The sequence below is a fragment of the Tenrec ecaudatus genome, chromosome 11 (genome assembly GCF_050624435.1).
Source record: "Tenrec ecaudatus isolate mTenEca1 chromosome 11, mTenEca1.hap1, whole genome shotgun sequence".
Classification (NCBI taxonomy): domain Eukaryota; kingdom Metazoa; phylum Chordata; class Mammalia; order Afrosoricida; family Tenrecidae; genus Tenrec; species Tenrec ecaudatus.
In genome coordinates this window covers 106,978,386-106,987,258 of record NC_134540.1, presented here as the reverse complement: position 1 = coordinate 106,987,258, position 8,873 = coordinate 106,978,386, and the positions used below count along the sequence as shown (strand labels likewise).

The 8,873-nt window shown below is 43.7% G+C and overlaps 2 non-coding genes across 2 annotated transcripts; both read right to left on the bottom strand.

Annotated features, from left to right (window-relative positions):
- Positions 1 to 7,447: 7,447 nt before the first annotated feature.
- On the bottom strand, positions 7,448 to 7,606 carry LOC142461842 (U1 spliceosomal RNA). The gene has a single exon (XR_012787025.1). It is a non-coding gene; the product is annotated as a U1 spliceosomal RNA (small nuclear RNA).
- Positions 7,607 to 8,532: 926 nt separating this feature from the next.
- LOC142461910 (U6 spliceosomal RNA) lies at positions 8,533 to 8,639 on the bottom strand. The gene has a single exon (XR_012787079.1). It is a non-coding gene; the product is annotated as a U6 spliceosomal RNA (small nuclear RNA).
- Positions 8,640 to 8,873: the final 234 nt, after the last annotated feature.

Below are 8,873 nucleotides of genomic sequence, written 5' to 3'. Positions count from 1 at the left end.
TATGCTCGTGGGGAATTTGTATGTCGATCAAGAGGCAGTTGTTTGATATGAAAGCAATAATAATTTGTAATTTATCAAGGGGTCATGAGAGTGGGAAGGGGGAGGGAGGGAAAAAAGGAGAGCTGATACCAATATAAAGTAAATGTTAGGGACCCAATGCCCATCTGTAGACAGCTGGACATCCCTTCCAGAGGGGTAGTGGGGAGAAGACAAGTCACTCAGGGTTCAGTGTAGCAACAATAAAACTAAAAACCTTCCTCTAGTTCCTGAATGCTTCCTCCCCTCTCAATTATCATGACCTCAATTCTACCTTGAGGACCTGGTTAGACCAGAGGATGTACAGCGGTGCAGTAGGGATCTGGAAACACAGGGAATCTAGGACAGACGAACCCCTCAGGACCAGCAGTGGGAGTGGCGACGCCAGGAGGGAAGGGGGTGTAGAAAGGGAGAACCGATCTTGGAGATCTAGGTGTAACCTCCTCTCTGGGAGATGGGCAATGGGGAGGCGGGTGAGGGGAGACGCCGGGGAGTGTAATATAAGATATAATAATTGAGATAGTGTCTGGGGTCTTAAAGGCTTGAAGGTGAACAAGCGGCCATCTAGCTCAGAAGCAAAAAAGCCCACATGGAAGAAGCACACCGGCCAGTGCGATCACGAGGTGCCAAGGGACCAGGTATAAGGCATCATGCAAAAAAAACAACAACGATATAAGTGTGTGTATATATGTGTATATATGTGTATATGTATATGTATATATATACCATATTAAATGAAGGGGGAAGTGCAGAGTGGAGACCCAAGGCCCAAGTGTCGGCCAATGGAGATCCCCTCATAGAGGGGTTTAGGAGAGGAGATGGGTTAATTAGGGTGCGAGGTAGTACCGATGAAGAACACAGCTTTCCCCCAGATCCTGGATGCTTCCTCCCCCCCAACTACCATGATCTGAATTCTACCTTGCAGGACTGGATAGGGCAGAGGCTGTACACTGGTACATATGAGGGCTGGAGGTACAGGGAATCCAGGGTGGATGATGCCTTCAGGACCAAGGGTGTGAGGGGTGATGCTGGGAGAGTGGAGGGTGAGTGGGTTGGAAGGGGGGAACTGATTACAAGGATCCACATGTGACCTCTTCCCTGGGAGAGGGACAGCAGAGAAGGGGGGAAGGGAGACTCCGGATAGGGCAAGATATGACAAAATAACGAGGTATAAATTACCAAGGGCACATGAGGGAGGGGGGAGCGGGGAGGGAGGGGAAAAAAAAAGAGGACCTGATGCAAGGGGCTTAAGTGGAGAGCAAATGCTTTGAGAATGATTGGGGCAGGGAATGTATGGATGTGCTTTATACAATTGATGTATGTATATGTATGGATGGTGATAAGAGTTGTATGGGTCCCTAATAAAATGTAAAAAAAGAAAAGAGGAGAAAAAAATGATTAGGGCAGGGACTGTACAGATGTGCTTTATACAATTGATGTATGTATATGTATGAACTGTGATAAGAATTGTATGAGCACCTAATAAATTGTTAAAATTTAAAAAAAATTTTTAAAAAAAGATTAAAAAAAAGAAAATGATTAGGGCAAAGAATGTACAGATGTGTTTTATACAATTGATGTATGTATATGTATGGATTGTGATAAGAGTTGTATGAGCCCCTAATAAAATGTTTTTTAATTTAAAAAAAAGATATAATAATTATTTATAAACTATCAAGGGACCAGGGGTGGGATCGGGGAGGGAGGGGGACGGGGGAAAAAAAGGGAAACCGAGCTGATTCCAGGAACCCAAGTGGAAGGTGAATTATGAGAATGACGAGTGCAACGAATCTATAAGGGTGCTTTTCTCAATTGATGTATGTACAGATTGTGATAAGAGCCTTATGAGCCCTAATAAAAAGATTTTTTTTAAAAGAAAGTAAATGTTGAGAAAATTTTGATGGCGACATGTACAAATATGCTTAATACAATTGATATATAGATTGTTATAAGAGTTGTAAGAGCCCCCAATAAAGTGATCTTTTAAAAAATAATAAAAATAACAACAAGAGAGGCAGTTTTTCAAACAGAACAGGGGGATACTGCATAGTTTAACATCAGGAAAGGTGTGTGTCAGGGTTGTATCTCCTCCCCATATGTGTTCAATCTGTGTGCTGAGCAAATCATCAGAGAAGCTGACTTCTAGGAAGAAGCATGTGGCAGCAGAATTGGAGGAAGACATTAATGACCTGCTATACGCAGGCGATACAACCTTACCTGCTGAGAGTGAGGAGGACTGGAAGCACTTGCTGATGAAACTCAAGGACCACAGCCTTGAGTGTGGACTGTGACTCAGTGTCAAGAAGGCCACCCGTCACCACCGCACCATAGGGAGCATCTCTCTTGTCCTCCAGCTGCCCCATCCTCCCGACTTCTTTTCAAAAACAGAAAAATGTTCACCGACGTGGTTGAGACAAATTATTTTTGTTTAATGTAATTTGTAACCACCTTCAAGAAGAAAAAGCAGCTTTCCTGATAAGATAAGTGTCTTTCTGATGGACAAGGGATACATCAGATCCTTAATCAAAAAGTTTTGATTAAAAACTTCTGAGTTGGAGAGCAAATGCTTTGAGAATGATGAGGGCAATGAATGTACAGATGTGCTTTACACAACTGATGTATGTATGGATTGTGATAAGAGTTGTATGAGCACCTAATAAAATGAATTAAAAAAAAGAATTCTGAGCACCAACCCATCACTGTTGGGGTTGTTGTCAGGTACCGTCAAGTGTGCCCTGACTCACAGCAGCCCCACGTATGGCAGAATGAGTATTGCTCATGGAAACCAAACACACTCTCATTGCTATTGGTTCAATTCACATTCACAGCAATCCTATTGGACAGAGTAGAACTGCCCGTGTAGGTTTCCAAGACTGATGTTTGTTAGGGACCATGGAGTTGGTTCCCACGCATATTGGCTCTATGGGTCATAGAAAGAAACATGGCCAGGGGTTGCTTCCACGGCTGTAATCTTTCCAGTTCCTCCCATGGCTAGTGATGCCCCTTGGGTGCAGAGTAGAACTATTCCACGGTGTTTTCAAGTGTATGCCCTTCCAAAAGCAGAGTGCCATGCCCGACTCCCAAGGTACTTCCAGGTGGATTTGCACGGCCAACTTTTTGACTAGAAGTCAAGAGCTTACACATTTGGGTTAACTAGGGAATCTCTTCAGGTTATAGGTGGCCATTGATGGACAATGCATTCGAGTTACCACGAACTGTGCTTATGAGCAGCTCTTTTTTGTTGTTGTTTGTACACCTGCTGTTAGTATTATGCGTTACATAGAATGCCGCAGCACATATCTTGCTAATGTTATCAGTTATTCTCAGCTAGTCAGTGTTATGCTTTACTGTTCAAAACACTGCCATGTAGCAGGCTGTGCCTGGTCTACAGGGAAATCGGTGTCAGGATTGGGAGTCATAGTGGCAAATTGGGCGACATTCATCTCTATGGCATGCAACTAATGAACTGTGCCCATTCCTGACAGCGATTAGGATTTGAACTTCATCATGAAAACATCAATGCCGACTCCATTGTCACCCAGGCCTCAACAAAAGCACTTGTGCCCTCCTGTCACTTCCCACTCACAGCTACCACAAGCGTCCGACTAGAACTGCCCCTAGCATGTTCCAAGATGACATTTCTGTGGAAGCAGACAACCAGATCAGTCTTCCGGGGAACCTCTGGGGGTATGTGCACCACCAACTTTTTCAGTAGCAGCCAACTGTTTCATGGTGCCCCACCCCCACCCCAGCCAGAGCTCTGAGATACGAGGGGGCTTCACAAAGGTCATGGGAACCTTCCATTATCTTTTCATTCGGTTTCCCCGTGCATCCTTTGGAGCCTGTTTGGATGGGTGGATGGAGAGACAGCAAGTGTTTTGGACTGCTAACCACCAGTCTGAGCAGTCTAACCCATCAGCTGCTCCTGCGGAGAAAGAGGAAGCTGTCTGCCACCAACAGGACTTGCTCGCAGGCGGGAACTAGATTCATTACCTGGAGCACGGGGTGGCAAGCTTTTAGAAGGATGAGCCAATCCTCTTCCTCGGAACAACTTCAAAACGATTCGAGAGCCCTGAACAAATGAGATCGCCGTTATCTGAATAACAGCCTTTAAATTTTCTCAGTTTTATGGCAGAGCCACCTGTCTGTACTGAAAGAGCTGTATGTGGCCCTAGCTAGAGGCGCAGTTTGCTGACGCCAGACTTGGGGAAGGGCAGGGGAAGTGTGTGGGAAAAGATGACCTAACAAAAATGAGTCTGAGAGAGAAAGCAAATGTGTTGGGAATGATGAGGGTAACAAATGTACTTACAAATGTGCTCGACATACAATGGATGGATGGATGGTGGTAAGAGCTGTATGAGCCCCCAATAAGATGATTTTAAAAAATCAAAATAAATGAGATATCAGAGCATAACACATTTTGAAATCATTTTATTGGGGGCTCATATCACAACTCTTATCACAATCCATACAAACAAATATTAAATTTTTTTAAAAAGAAAGAAAAAATTTAGTACAAGAAGAAAGTGTTCTGAAATTGATTGGGGGTGATGATTGTGTAATTCTTTTTCATATGATTGAATGGCCAAATTGTATGGCATGCGAAGTATATGCCAATAAAACTATTTTTTAAATCTAGTCTTACAAACTCCAAGGAGCCTTTTCAATTTTACTTTGTCCTCTGACAAGGACTAGCGTGTTGTTAGTCATGGTTAGGTGTCATCAAGTCAGTTCTGACCCAGAGCGAGTCCGCGCACATCAGAAGGGAACGCTGTCCAGTCCTGGGCCATCCTCACACCATTCCCGCCCAAGCCCATTGCTTCAGGCCCTGTGTCAGTCCACCTCTCTCTGCTGCATGACGTCCTTCCCCAGGGACCGGTCTCTCCTGACAACATGTCCGCAGTATGTCAGGGGAAGTCTTGTCAGCTAAGGAGCACTCTGGCCGTACTTCTTCCAAGATAATTTGTTTGTGGTTCAGCGGTCCATGGTGTTTCAGTGTTCTTCTCAAGCACCGTAATTCAATCGCATCGATTGTTCTTTCACACATTGTCTGATAGAGTCACACACAATGGGAATTGACCTAATGGTAGTGTACTTGTTTTGTTTTCTTGGGGATGGACGGGAGAGAATCATACTGTCCTATGATTTTTCCACTCAGAAATTTCTGTTGAAAATAGATCCACGTATCCGTATGACTCTTTTCATTGTATTCTTTTGAAGGGCTGTGAAATGCCTTTCTAACAACCGAATTAAGAGCCTCATGCAATCCGCAGTGCCTGTGATACATCCTTATTTTGTTCTCCCTTTCAGTTGTGTGGAAGCCTTATCATTCTGCTCCTGTTCAAAAAAGACGCTGATGATGGAAGGGGAGGTTGGGAAGAAATATGGGTACAAAACATAAGAAGCTGTCCTAAACTTGATGGTAGTGATGTTTGCACAACTCTTTTTAATATATTTAAACCATTGAATTATATGGCACATGAACTGTATACCAATAAAACTTTTATGATTTATTATTAAAATAATAATAAAAAAGACACTGATAAGCTGTGATCAATGAGTCATGTATTTTCACACTGCTTTTCCAATCATGCTCACAGATGTATCTACATAATCTCACCCAGGCCCTCTTGAGACAGGTGACGTGCATTTCTAAGAAGACCGATGTGGAGGTGCACTTTGCAGACGTATTACCGAGTCAAGTTAACTTGCCCACGTGGGGATGGGTTCAAGGCCGAGGTCTCATTACTGCCACAGTTGAACCAAGGAGATAGCAGAGGTTAAAAATAATTAGCTGTGTATACATATTATCCGTCCCACGGGTCCTTCATAACCCCACATAATGTTTTGAAGCAAATAAAACAAGCTGAAGTTCTTTTTCTGCATCGAAATAGAATGATTTGTCTTTAGCTTCTTCTAAAATAAGACTGAATGGTCAGCGTTTTTGGTTTCATATGCTAGTCACCCAGGTGGTACAGAGGAAGAGATCATCGTTTATTTTGTTCATTCAGTGTGCTGATAGCTAATGCTGTTTTTAGTGGCTGTCTGCAGGCAAGGAAGAGAGCAGCAAACACGTTCTCTTAAACGTTTAGGGGCCATCCAACACAGAGGCTGCTGTTCCTTCCCCCAGGAAGGAGTCAACCATCATTATTGCTCTGTTGAATGGATGTGTGCTCCTCTTTAATGGGGAGTAGCCACGGTCTGAGTACATCAGAAATCCTCAGGGGTGAGATAAAGATGAGCTAGGAGGCTGAGGTCAAAGCAAGGCTATGGTGGCCTCACATATTACCAAAAGGATCTTCCAATAAATTAAAGATGCAGTTGTGCTGCCTGTCCAAGGAAGAAAAGCAACTAACAATTTTTAGCAGGAGAAGGTCCACATTCTGGAGGGCTTAACAATTATATGGTACTGGTACACTGGAGTCCCTGGGTGCTGCAAGCAGCTAACACCTCAAAGAATGGAGGATCAAACCCACCCAAAGGATCTTTGGAAGAAAAGTCTAGTGATCCAGTTCTGAAAAACATCCATTGGAAACGCGATGAGCATAGCTATCCTCCGACACACATTGAGGACCCAGAGTTCGAAACTTCTCACGGGCAACTGGACTTTCCCACTAAGGACCACAATTCCAGGAAAACCAGGAAGGGCAAATTCCCAACATCCTCTCCTTCTCTACCATCCCCACTACTACAAAAACCAACCAACCAACCGACCAACATAAAGACCTTTGCTCTTAAGTTAATTGTGGCTTGATAGTCCTTCAAAAGAGAGGCGTTATTTGGGCTTACCATTGGAATTAAAGCTTCACATTGACCCTGGGACCTGACAGCAAGCCCCCTTCTACTGAAGTGGACTGTTCCTGAAGGTCAAGTTTGAGAGAAGGAGGTGCCCAGTGAGTGCTCGGTGGCTCTTAAGGAACTGGTTTCTGGGGAGAAGAGGCCACTTCCTTCTGCCAGAGCCCATCAAAGCTCATCATAAGATGCCGTAAATGCTCAAGGCACTGGGCACCACAGGGACTGGGCTTGCTCTATCTGGCTCTTGATGGCAGGGCTAAGAGTAACGGGTAAAAACAAAAGAAACCAGAGGGAGGGGGGAAAAAAAAAGAGGACCTGATGCAAAGGGCTTAAGTAGAGAGCAAATGCTTTGAGAACGATTGGGGCAGGGAATGTATGGATGTGATTTATACAATTGATGTATGTATATGTATGGATTGTGATAAGAGTTGTATGAGTCCATAATAAAATGTAAAAAAAGAAAAGAGGAGGAAAAAAAAAAGAAAATGATTAGGGCCAAGAATGTACAGATGTGCTTTATACAATTGATGTATGTGTATGTATGGACAGTGATAAGAGCTGTATGAGCCCCTAATAAATTGTTAAAAAAAAAAAACAAAAGAAACCACTAGTTAACTAGTTGCCATCAAGTGGAGGTCAACTCATGGCCCATGTGTTTTAGAGTGAATTCACTTTTATTTTTTTCAGGGGTCAGCACATCCAGAGTGCAATGGATAAGCCTCGCCCCGGGAAAACCACCTTCGTGATCATGGTCTCTCCCCTACCAGGTAAGTATTAGAATTCACTTTTAAATGCTGACTTTTCCAGGCCTTTCTTCTAAGTTATGTGGAGGTTGATCTCAGATCTCCATCCTTTTGGTGAGCAATCAAATGTATGATCATTTGTATCCTCCAAGGACTCCAATAAGGAACTGCATGGCGTCTAGAAAGGAAGGCATATTCACAAAAGTCAAGCGTACTGCTGCCAAGTCATTTCTGACTCATGGTGATCCTATAGGACAGGGTAGAACTGCCCCTGTGGGTTTTTGAGACTGTAAATCTTTATACAAATAGAAAGCCTCATCTTTAGCCCCCAGAGCTTCTGGTGGTTTCAAACTGCTGACCTTGCAGCTAGCAGTCCAACTCATAAGCCACTGCACCACGGCCATCAGAGTGCCTGGAAAGGAACCGTTACCAGCAGTTTAAGCTGTTGCACAGTGGAAGGAGCACCTTGCAAAGAAGTGCGTGTTTTCATTACTTTCAACTGAACAACAGACTGACCAAGTGATATCACAGAGAGATTCCTCACACTTCAGAAGGTTGAATTTGACCATCCACTTTTAAAAAAATCATTTTATTGGGGCTCATACAACTCTTATCACAATCCACACATACATCAATTGTGTAAAGTGCACTTGTACATTTGTTGCCCTCATCATTCTCAAAACTTGCTTTCGGCATAGGTTCCTGGAATCAGCTCCTCAATTTCCTTTTTCCCTCCCCCTCCCTCCCCACTTCCCCCTCCCTTATGAACCCTTGATAATTTATAAATTATTATTTTACACTGCCCAGCGTCTCCCTTCACCCACTTTTCTGTTGTCCATCCCCCAGGGAGGAGGTTATATGTAGATCCTTGTGATCGGTTCCCCCTTTCCACCCCACCTTCCCTCCACCCTCCCGGTATCTCCACTCTCACCACTGGTCTTGAGGGATTCATCTGTCAAAAATTATGGAACGCTTCATGAATTTGCATGTCGTCCTTGCGCAGGGGCCATGCTAATCTTGTCTGTATCGTTCCAATTTTAGTCTATGTGCCGCCAAAGCGAGTACGACCATCTACTTTTTAAGACTCTACTTTTTTTAAAAAAACATTTTATTAGGGGCGCATACAACTCTTATCACAATCCATACATATACATACATCAATTGTATAAAGCACATCTGTACATTCTTTGCCCTAATCATTTTCAAAGCATTTGCTCCCCACTTAAGTTCTTTGCATCAGGTCCTCTTTCCCCCCCTCCCTGCCAGCTCCCCCCTCCCTCATGAGCCCCCGATAATTTA